Here is a 9,268-nt window from a genome sequence, read left to right as displayed (position 1 = left end):
TGACAGCGGTCTGTCTGTTCTGGATTAACAACGTGTCACGTGTTCTGAATTGACCAATCAGAATCGAGTATTCAACAAAGCCATGTAATAATGCGACGCGGTCATTATGGGGAAAAGAACACCGACAGGCTGATCAGGAGCCCGACGCGAAGCGGAGGGATCTAGATCGGCATGATGTGTATGTATATAATCATGCATATGATTATATAATCAGTTGTCTGATTATATAATCATATGCGGGCCGCTAGTGTCTGTTGATCTCCAGATTAACAGCAGCATGAGAATAACCTGCCGAAAGTGCCGATGCTCCATGGCGGAGGCTCCGCTAGAAATTGCCGGGATTTGCCTTTTACCCCCTTAATGTCTGACCAATGGTTGAACAGCATTTCCGAGCACATGACTTGTGTTTAAAGTTTATAGTCCGTTTGAGTTTTGCCCGTGTGAACTCAAACCGAACCTTCTGAAAAATGAAACAATGTAACAAACTGTGGTCTGGTGCGCACCAGATATGAATGCACCCTTAAAGAGCAATTTACAGGTTAGACCAGGGGTGGGCAAACATTTTGGCTAGGGGGCCACTATGAGTTTTAAATTTGACAGGCGGTCCGGGCCAGTAGCAGATCGGTAAAAAAAATATTTAGCTGTCCACTCCTCATTATACACTCGGCACATGACTTTTCTTTTCTTTGGTCCACTCATTATTACAGATGCAGGTTCAAAGGTGAATTAGGTTCAAAGGTGAGTTATTGCATCATTGCGTCATCACGTAACCGTTTACATGCCTTCTTATGACCCACACAGCGTTTTACTTCGCTGATTTTCTCCACAACAACATCAATAGAGGACTGCGTCGGGTGGTTTTTAATTATACGAAGCCAGATTAAATTAAAGAACTACTTCTCCAACCTTGTACCTTTCTTCAGAGTGCCGTGGTGCATTGTTTATTAATGTGGTTCAGCTGCATTACTGCCCGCTGCAGTGCTGCTCGTCTACCGGAGTTTATTCTCCCTTTAACTTGTGGCAGCGGCGCGCTGTAAAGTTTTCATTGTCTGACTGTCACAAGCAGCTGATAAATATCCCCCATCCCCATAAGGGAATGTGTTTTAGTCTGAAAGCTGTTTGGCATCACAACGCTGTTATGAACGTTTATCTGGCATTCTACAGGTGATGTTAGCTAATCAGACTATATTGACTTCTTGTTGCTATCATATACGTAAGCCGTTTTCTAAACGCATATTTTACCGGCGTAGTTTTCGTTATGATTTTACATGTGATGGCCACATGTAGCCCATGTATTGATTCCATCCGATAGCTGCAATAATAGGCCTACAAAACAACAGGAAAACGTCTGCCTCTTCACAATGGTCAATAACAGTGAACGGATGGTTATTAAAGTAAGGTCAAATAAACAGAATCACACTAAGCCTGGTTAGTGGTGCCTGACTTTATATAAGTGCTTTTTATAAGTGTGTGGTCGCGTTCTAGTCACTTTGCTCAGCGCTACTGCTTGTTACAACTTGTATTCGCCGTACTGAACTATTGCTCAGGTTCATCTCGCCCCCTCCAATGTAGCCTAAGCGTGAAATATGTGGTTCTTTGGTCTTGCCGGGTTGCCGAGTGGGGCCAGAGAATAGACCAGACTCCAGCAAAGGTCAATTGTGTCTAGAGTGCACCATCTATGGGATCAACTGAAATGCCTGGTATTGCAGGAAAAAGGCTAAATGAATGCGGTCTTTACTATAATTTGGACAATTTTGTACCAATATTCGACGGGCCGGATTCAAAAGCCCAACGGGCCGTATATGGCCCGCGGGCTTTAGTTTGCCCATGCCTGATGTAGGATCTACAACCAGGTTTTTCTTACTGTGGTTCAAAATGTGCTTCTGACATGAGGCTGTTAATGAGAGAATGTGGTTTCTGGAAGACAGCTGTCACCAAGAACTGTGTTCATAAGAGACAGTGCTACACGACAGCACACTTTAAAATATCTGACAGAATTCTGCTTCTAAAGAATTGGGGATGAATGAGATGCCATAAAAAGAAAAACTGCAGTGCCTTTGGGCAAAGCAATGAAACGGTCCAAAGCTCCAGTGGAAGCTGTTTGTTGGCAGAAATTGTGCAATCTCCAGCTCATAATGTGCTCGTTCAAAATTAATATGTACCACAGTATAAGCCAGTTTAATCAGAAGAATCTGCATCCCATGGCAACAGTGATCCTTTCAAATGTGCATTGCCTTTTGTATACTAGCACAGCGTGATGCTGAATTTGAAACCGAGCGACAGCGGTGTAAATAGAGCTCTGGTGGCTCTGGATAGGAAATGAGTCATGACACAGAACTGTAGGCAGTCCTGGCATTACAAAAAAGACATTAAAGCGGCAACATTCTTCCATTCAACTTGCACCCACAACACCCATTTTGGTCATCACCCACTGCCTGTATGTGTGTGTCTGTTGCATAACCCACATTGTAATTTTTTATAATCCGGTGTTTCAGATTAAAGTAACAAAGAAAAGCGGTGCTTGTTCAGCCAAGATATTTAACCAGCTTTGTTGTGGAAGGTGAGTCACCTATGAGGGATACTTGTAATAAAAAGCATGACATTGTAAAAAATTGCATCTGAAGCAATTAATAGAGCTGAGACACCGGAAGTGTGCTCAAGTGCAAATAAAAAGCCTGCTTTCTTTGTAAAAAAAAACTTGTGAAATTGATGTTTGGCATGGAAAGATTTGCTCTGGAAAACTGACACATAAGTGTTGTACTTTCAACTGCAGTGGATGTAGCCAAATGTAACCTCCATGGACTCAAACACACAGCAAAATTCATTAGAGAACCAGTGCCTTTAATTGCAGAAACTGAGTCAAATAAACTTCAAATAGTTTCTAGTTTTTCCCAAAAATAATATAAGTATGAAGACCCTTTTGTCTGGGGAAATGTCCTGAGTTGGTCATGGTTGGTCAGATGGACCCATGTCTTATGGGGACCATAAACCCTACATGTCTCTTAAAAGATAGTCAGTGCCTTAAAATGTGATTGGTCTCTTAATGCTGCCATTGATGTTGGACTAGTCTTTGCGGATAGTCTGTTTTTGATTTTATTTGATCTCTTTTGCTTTTAAAATCTGCTGACACTTTGAGGGAATGTATGGTAGTGGTAAAAAGCTTGCAAGCTTCAATGGTGGAGTGTGTTCCTCTCTCCCCTGCTTGTACTTGTCCCCTCCCACAATGCACTAATCAGGTGTGCTGATCCCAACAGGAGCGAGAGAGTGTGGCCGGGGGGCCGTGGCCTGGGGGGCGTGGCCAAGGGAAATGTTTTGGGAGGGAATTTCAGGTTGCGGTCGAATAGTCCATTTTGCTAAGGAACCTTTCTAACGGAGTGAAATGACACGAAAGTACCTCAGTGGCAGCCATGATAAATGCCATTCAAATTCTCTAAATGATTTTAAAACGTATGTTGTAACTTGCCTAAGTGCTTTGTTTTGAACATTCATCAGTATTATAATCAAAAAGAGAAATATGAACGTAGGCCTACGTTTGTACTGAAATTATCAAATAAAGTCAACATTTCACAGAGTTTTTACTGAGCTGTGTGGGGTTTGTTAAACTTTTAAAATATGTTTTAATAATGGTGATATACACAGTGATAGATGTTAAGGACTAACGTTTATAATAAATACATTTGTATTGATTTTAAGATCTTTTCATATAATAATACGTATTGGGATCATTTGTAACCTATTAATGTGGACGAGGGAGAGGGTGGCGAGCATAAGCTTCACTTCCCTTTTTTATTTCAATTTCAATTCCAACTTTGGTCATGAAGAATATGTTTCTCTGTTGTCCACGTTCATAAAGCATAAAACAACACCATCAGAGCACGCCGCAGAGTCTCTAGATGAGTTTACAGTAGTCCGTCGTTCTTATTAAGCATCCATGTTGTAGTCCGCTGTATAGAAAACTGTAGTTTCCCCACAGCAGCAGACGCACATTCATGACGTCCGCTGGCGCATCATAAACACGTTGGATAGTAAAAGTCCAGTCGGATTCCCTAAAGTACCGCAGTCTCTTCTCCTAAGTCCTTTTAAATTCTCCTATCCACTATCCCTTAACCCCGCGACGTTTCACACAGAGGTCAAGCGATAGACGATAGGGATATACACGTTAGGAGCTGATTTTTGGACTATTCGATCGCAACCTCAGTTTAGTTATGTTGTTTAACCCTTATGTTGTGTTTGGGTCTCCCGTGACCCGTTTCAAGTTCAAATTAAATAATAACTACGCTCTAGTTTTTTATCGGAACAAGGCTTCATGATATACTCCACAACAGCTATAAACACTACAAAACCGATTTTGACAATGTTTGCCAAGTCTGAAGGTCTCTAAAAAAAAAGTGTATAATTTGGTATATTCTAGCATGTTGTATAACATTGGACTATCTTGTATTATACTGATTGGCCTTGGTGGGGTTTAGAGGTTTAAGAGTTGGCCAGTTCTTGTAAATAATCAAGTGGCCATTTTTCCAGGTATATTGTTATGCCTTTGTTCGGAGCCAAGTTCCTCTTCATGCATTGTTGTTAGTAAAACATGTTGCCCTATAGTGTTTTCTTTTGGCTACATTTAAATCAACATTATTAACAATACAACTAACACACAGTTAGCCTTCAACTTCTTATTTGTAACTGGGCTTAAAGGTTATACACGGAAACTAGAGAACATCTAGCTTAAAGTAATGATCAAACTTAATTCCTGTTGACTTTGGTGTGCAAATGATTGCACTAAAGCTATTGAGCCGAGGTGAACTGTTTATTCTGTCAGCAGGGCAGAACGAGGGTGACAGATTAAAGTTTACTTTTCTAATTTGTTCATTTATTTGTCTCATCCTACAAGACTTGAAGAAACATCTTTAATTACTCTGTCTTTGCCTCTCTTCCTCTGTATGTGTCTCCTTGGTTAATTAGGAGGAATACATGTTAATGGGATGCTGCTAGCACACTAATTAAGATTCTGATTAGAGCGAAGATACTGTCAGCCAGTCGCAGTGTGTGTGTGATTGTGGGTGCTTATTTGTGTGTGTGTGTCTTCCTGTTGGCTTGCTTGTCGAGGAAGTAACCCGAGCTCTAACGTACACTGGAGGAACAGATTCCACAATATACTCTTTCTGTTTGTACTCAGGTTAGAAAATGAAACAGATTCTTAGCTAGAATGCTCACCTACTTACTTATTCAGCCAGAGTTGGAATTTTTGTTTATTTGTCTTTTTGTCTGTATTTGCACATTTGTGTTTTTGACACTTGACAGTGTGTGTTTTCCCCGACTCAGACTGCAAGGAATCTGGGTGTGACCCTAGATAACAAACTGTCCTTCACTGCAAACATAGTTGCTACAACCCACTGCTGCAGATACACTCTTTACAACATCAGGAGAATACGTCCCCAGCTGACCCAGAAAGCGACGCAGGTTCTGGTCCAGACTCTTGCCATCTCACGCCTAGACTACTGAAACTCCCTCCTGGCTGGTCTACCATGTGCCATCCGACCTCTGCAGCTCATCCAGAATGCAGCAGCTCGTCTGGTCTTCAACCTTCCTAAATTATCCCACACCACGCCGCTCCTCCGCTCCCTTCACTGGCTTCCAGTAACTGCTAGAATCCACTTCAAGACAATGTTACTTGCGTACCATGCTGCGAATGGATCTGGCCCTTCCTACATCCAGGACATGGTTAAACCATACACCCCAGCACGTGCACTCCGCTCTGCATCGGCCAAACAGCTCGCTGCACCCGCACTGCGAGGGGGACCCAAGTTCCCATCAGCAAAAAAACGTGGGTTTGCTATCCTGGCTCCAAAATGGTGGAATGAGCTCCCCATTGACATCAGGACAGCAGAAAGCTTACACATCTTCCGGCGCAGACTGAAAACTCATCTCTTTCAACTCCACTTTGAGCGATAGAACTATTAACAAAGCACTTATATACTAATAAAGGACTGGCTTATCTAATGGGGTCACTTTGACCTTGATGCTACCATTTGTAGACTTTGCTATGTTTCTTACTGCTGAAAGCAAATCCAAGGTTTGATCCTCATGTGGTTCATCGCCCATAGCAACAGTGTATTGACAAAAGCCAAAAAAAGAGTCATATTAACTATAGGTTACTTACGTAACCCCAGTTCTCAGAGTAACATGAAGTGAGATGTCTCACTATGGGATGCGCCTCATCGCGGAGCAAACAGAAGCATCAATCTCACATACGCCAATCCTGATTGGCAGGTGATCTTGACGTCAGCGTCAGGGAATCCACCCCCTATAAGTAGCTTGCGCTNAATACTCGGCACTCAATGTTGACTTTTCTTTTCTTTGGTCCACTCATTGTTACAGATGCAGGTTCAGAGGTGAATTATTGCTTCATTGCGTCATTACGTGACGTAATGACGCAATGAAGCAATAATTCACCTCTGAACCTGCATCTGTAACAATGAGTGGACCAAAGAAAAGAAAAGTCAACATTGAGTGCCGAGTATTTAATGAGGAGTGGACAGCTAAATATTTTTTCACCTATCTGCTACTGGCCCGGCCCGTCTGTCAAAACTCATAGTGGCCCCCGAGCCAAAAAGTTTGCCCACCCCTGTCCTACGTCATACTTTTTGAGTTAGCTCATGGTGATGCAACATTCCCATTTGTCATAAAAGGAATCTATAATCTTGTCTACATGACTAGGAGGTAGGAGGCCTTAGCATGAGTAAGACATTTAGATGGCCAATCCATTTGTCATTTGGCAATATTTAACTCAATGTATATGACAACATCATGTTTCAGGTATTGGTATAGTTTTTGTAGATCTTAAACCCAAAATATTGTTGAATCAACTATGTTTTAATCTATGAAACTTCTTAATAAATATAAAAGGACCTCTTATATCCTCGGATATACTTTTAAATCGATGTAATAAAAGCTCATGTTTGTATAGTAGCTTGATTAAACTGTATGTTGGTCTAAAGCAAAAGAGAAAAATAGACGAGGCTGCACTTGTTGTTGGACCAATTTCACATTTGGCTCCAATATCCCTTAGATCATTAAAGTGTTAACATGAAACTCCTTAAGTTTGGTATGTAAATGTTCTCATGGGGAAATAAACCACCAAATTAACTCTGGGTGCACGGAGTGGAGTAGACGTGAATTGAAAAGAGGCATCTGTTATATCTTGAGACTTTGAAAAGGCAGCAGCAGTTTTATTATATTCTACAGATTTAATAAACCAGACTGCCAGGAATCTTTGCTAATTTAAAACCTCCCGGAGACTCTGACAAGCCTCCTTGTTCACAGCCAAAACCATGTTCTGCTCTAAGCTACACTTCTCCTTTGACAGCCCTTTTCTTCAAAAGTGCACAAGCTGTTCGGCCTTTGGTTGTAGTCCGTAGACACACTTGTTGTATCGTACAAAGGCAACAAGTTATTTTGATTATGATTTATTGTTTACACAGGGCTGAGTATTTGGTAAGATGCCATTTTGACCAAAGATAAAATAAATATTGCAGCAAAGACAATATGTGCAGGGATAAAACTACTTTACACAAGTTACCACTTTTGCTTCCTTGTGTATTGCACTAATTGTAATATCTTACAAATAAAACACATCTTTAAAAGCTGTGTGATAATGGAAATAACAAATTAAAGTATTTGATGTAATGTTAATACATCGCATTTATGGACTGGAAGGAGAAACAACAGCCAATGAGAGAGGGCTATTGGTTGAAATGTGCTGATATAATACTACTCTAGGAGTACCAGCATCTTGTAGCAACAGACAGGCATTATTTACCTAAACAATGTAATGTGTACTGATCTGTATTATGTGAAGCCTTGAAATTAAAATGCAAATGCCTGAGCAGTGGCTTGGAAAATGTAGCTGCCTATTGCCAGCAAGTGGAGAAGCGACCTTGAATATAATGTGCTTTGGTTAATTGAGAATCAAGCAAACTTCGGCCAACATTAAATCCACAAATTAGCATCTGCACAAAAACATTTGGTCAATTAAAATAGTCTAGCTTGATTTTGTTAACTTTTTCTCCCAGAATATTGAACATTTGAGGGGGAAAATAACACATTTCGTCCTACATTGACGCACAATATCCCTTTCCTTGATTTTCAACGCACTGTGTAGCCCGATTCAAACCATGTCCACAGTAACAATTTTGTGAATTCAAACAAAACCACTAAGTAACGTTCCAGTAACACTAACAAAAAAACACTGAATTAGGTTTAGAAAAAGATCATGCTTTGTGTTGAAATAAATAAATTAACTTTAGTTTCCCATGGGACACAAACAGCCATCTACTGGGTGAAAGTCCTAAGGTCAAATAAGTTACAAAGCACTTGCTCTGAGCGTCTCATATATCTGTGAACATCTCTTTTTGGCACTCTTGGAATGAAGCCAGGTTGCTTTTAAATGGTTCCAGCTCAAATAAATGTCAGGACAGACTTTGAAATTACCAAAATGAATGATGGTATTTGGAGTTCTTCTAGCATGATAACATATACTGTAATGTATGTTAACCTGGTTCTGATCTCATTAGGTTTTTTTGTGAGCAACAAATGTTGATTAAAAAATGTTCTTACCTGCCCCATAAACCACTTATATAATATGTATTTTTTTTCTTATTTTGTCTCAACAAAGAATGTAATTTATCTCACTCAATTGTTTTTCTTCCCCCGACTCAGGGTTACAATAAACACACTGAATTAGAACTGTATACAATATTTATTGACAATGTATTCATTAGGTTTTTCATAGTAAAGACAGACACTGACTTTCACAGGGCTTATCTTTGAGAAGGGTATAGCTCTGGGTTTCTGGGAATGTTCTCGTGAGTGGCACATACAGGGATTGTTCAAGGTGGAGGGTGTTGAGAGGGTAAAAAGGATTGATGCTCCTTGGAGTTTAGTCCAGGGTAGCATGAGGCTAAGGCTTCTTCTGTGAGTGTGTGCAAACATACACTGTCACCAAGATGTGTCATTTAGGCTTTTAGGATGTCAGTCTGTCCCAAGAGAAGACTCTGCTGTCTGATGAAAACCTTGCATTCCCAAAAACCTTAACTTTCCAGGAATGAAGAGAAAAAAAAGCCATTTTTAAACCATAATGTATTTTGTTTTACTTTATACATGGGACCATGACAGGATTTTGTAAGCATCTATGTCATTAGGTTTTCAGAACCCCTAGAGGACAATATAATCATCATATAAATGTGAAAATTGCCAAAATTGGATTTACAAGGTT

The 9,268-nt window shown here is 40.4% G+C and overlaps 1 protein-coding gene across 1 annotated transcript in view; it reads right to left on the bottom strand.

Annotated features, from left to right (window-relative positions):
• The window catches only part of LOC104966019 (AP-1 complex subunit beta-1-like), a 373,094-nt gene extending 372,446 nt beyond the window's left edge, over nucleotides 1–648 (bottom strand). The window contains exon 1 of the mRNA XM_010795119.1: nucleotides 642–648. The gene's annotated coding sequence lies outside the window, so the exon portion shown is untranslated. The remainder of the gene's footprint in view (nucleotides 1–641) is intronic.
• Nucleotides 649–9,268: the final 8,620 nt, after the last annotated feature.

Source organism: Notothenia coriiceps, unplaced genomic scaffold (genome assembly GCF_000735185.1).
Source record: "Notothenia coriiceps isolate Sejong01 unplaced genomic scaffold, NC01 NC01_scaffold00037246, whole genome shotgun sequence".
Lineage (NCBI taxonomy): Eukaryota > Metazoa > Chordata > Actinopteri > Perciformes > Nototheniidae > Notothenia > Notothenia coriiceps.
This window is presented reverse-complemented; position numbering and strand designations above follow the sequence as displayed.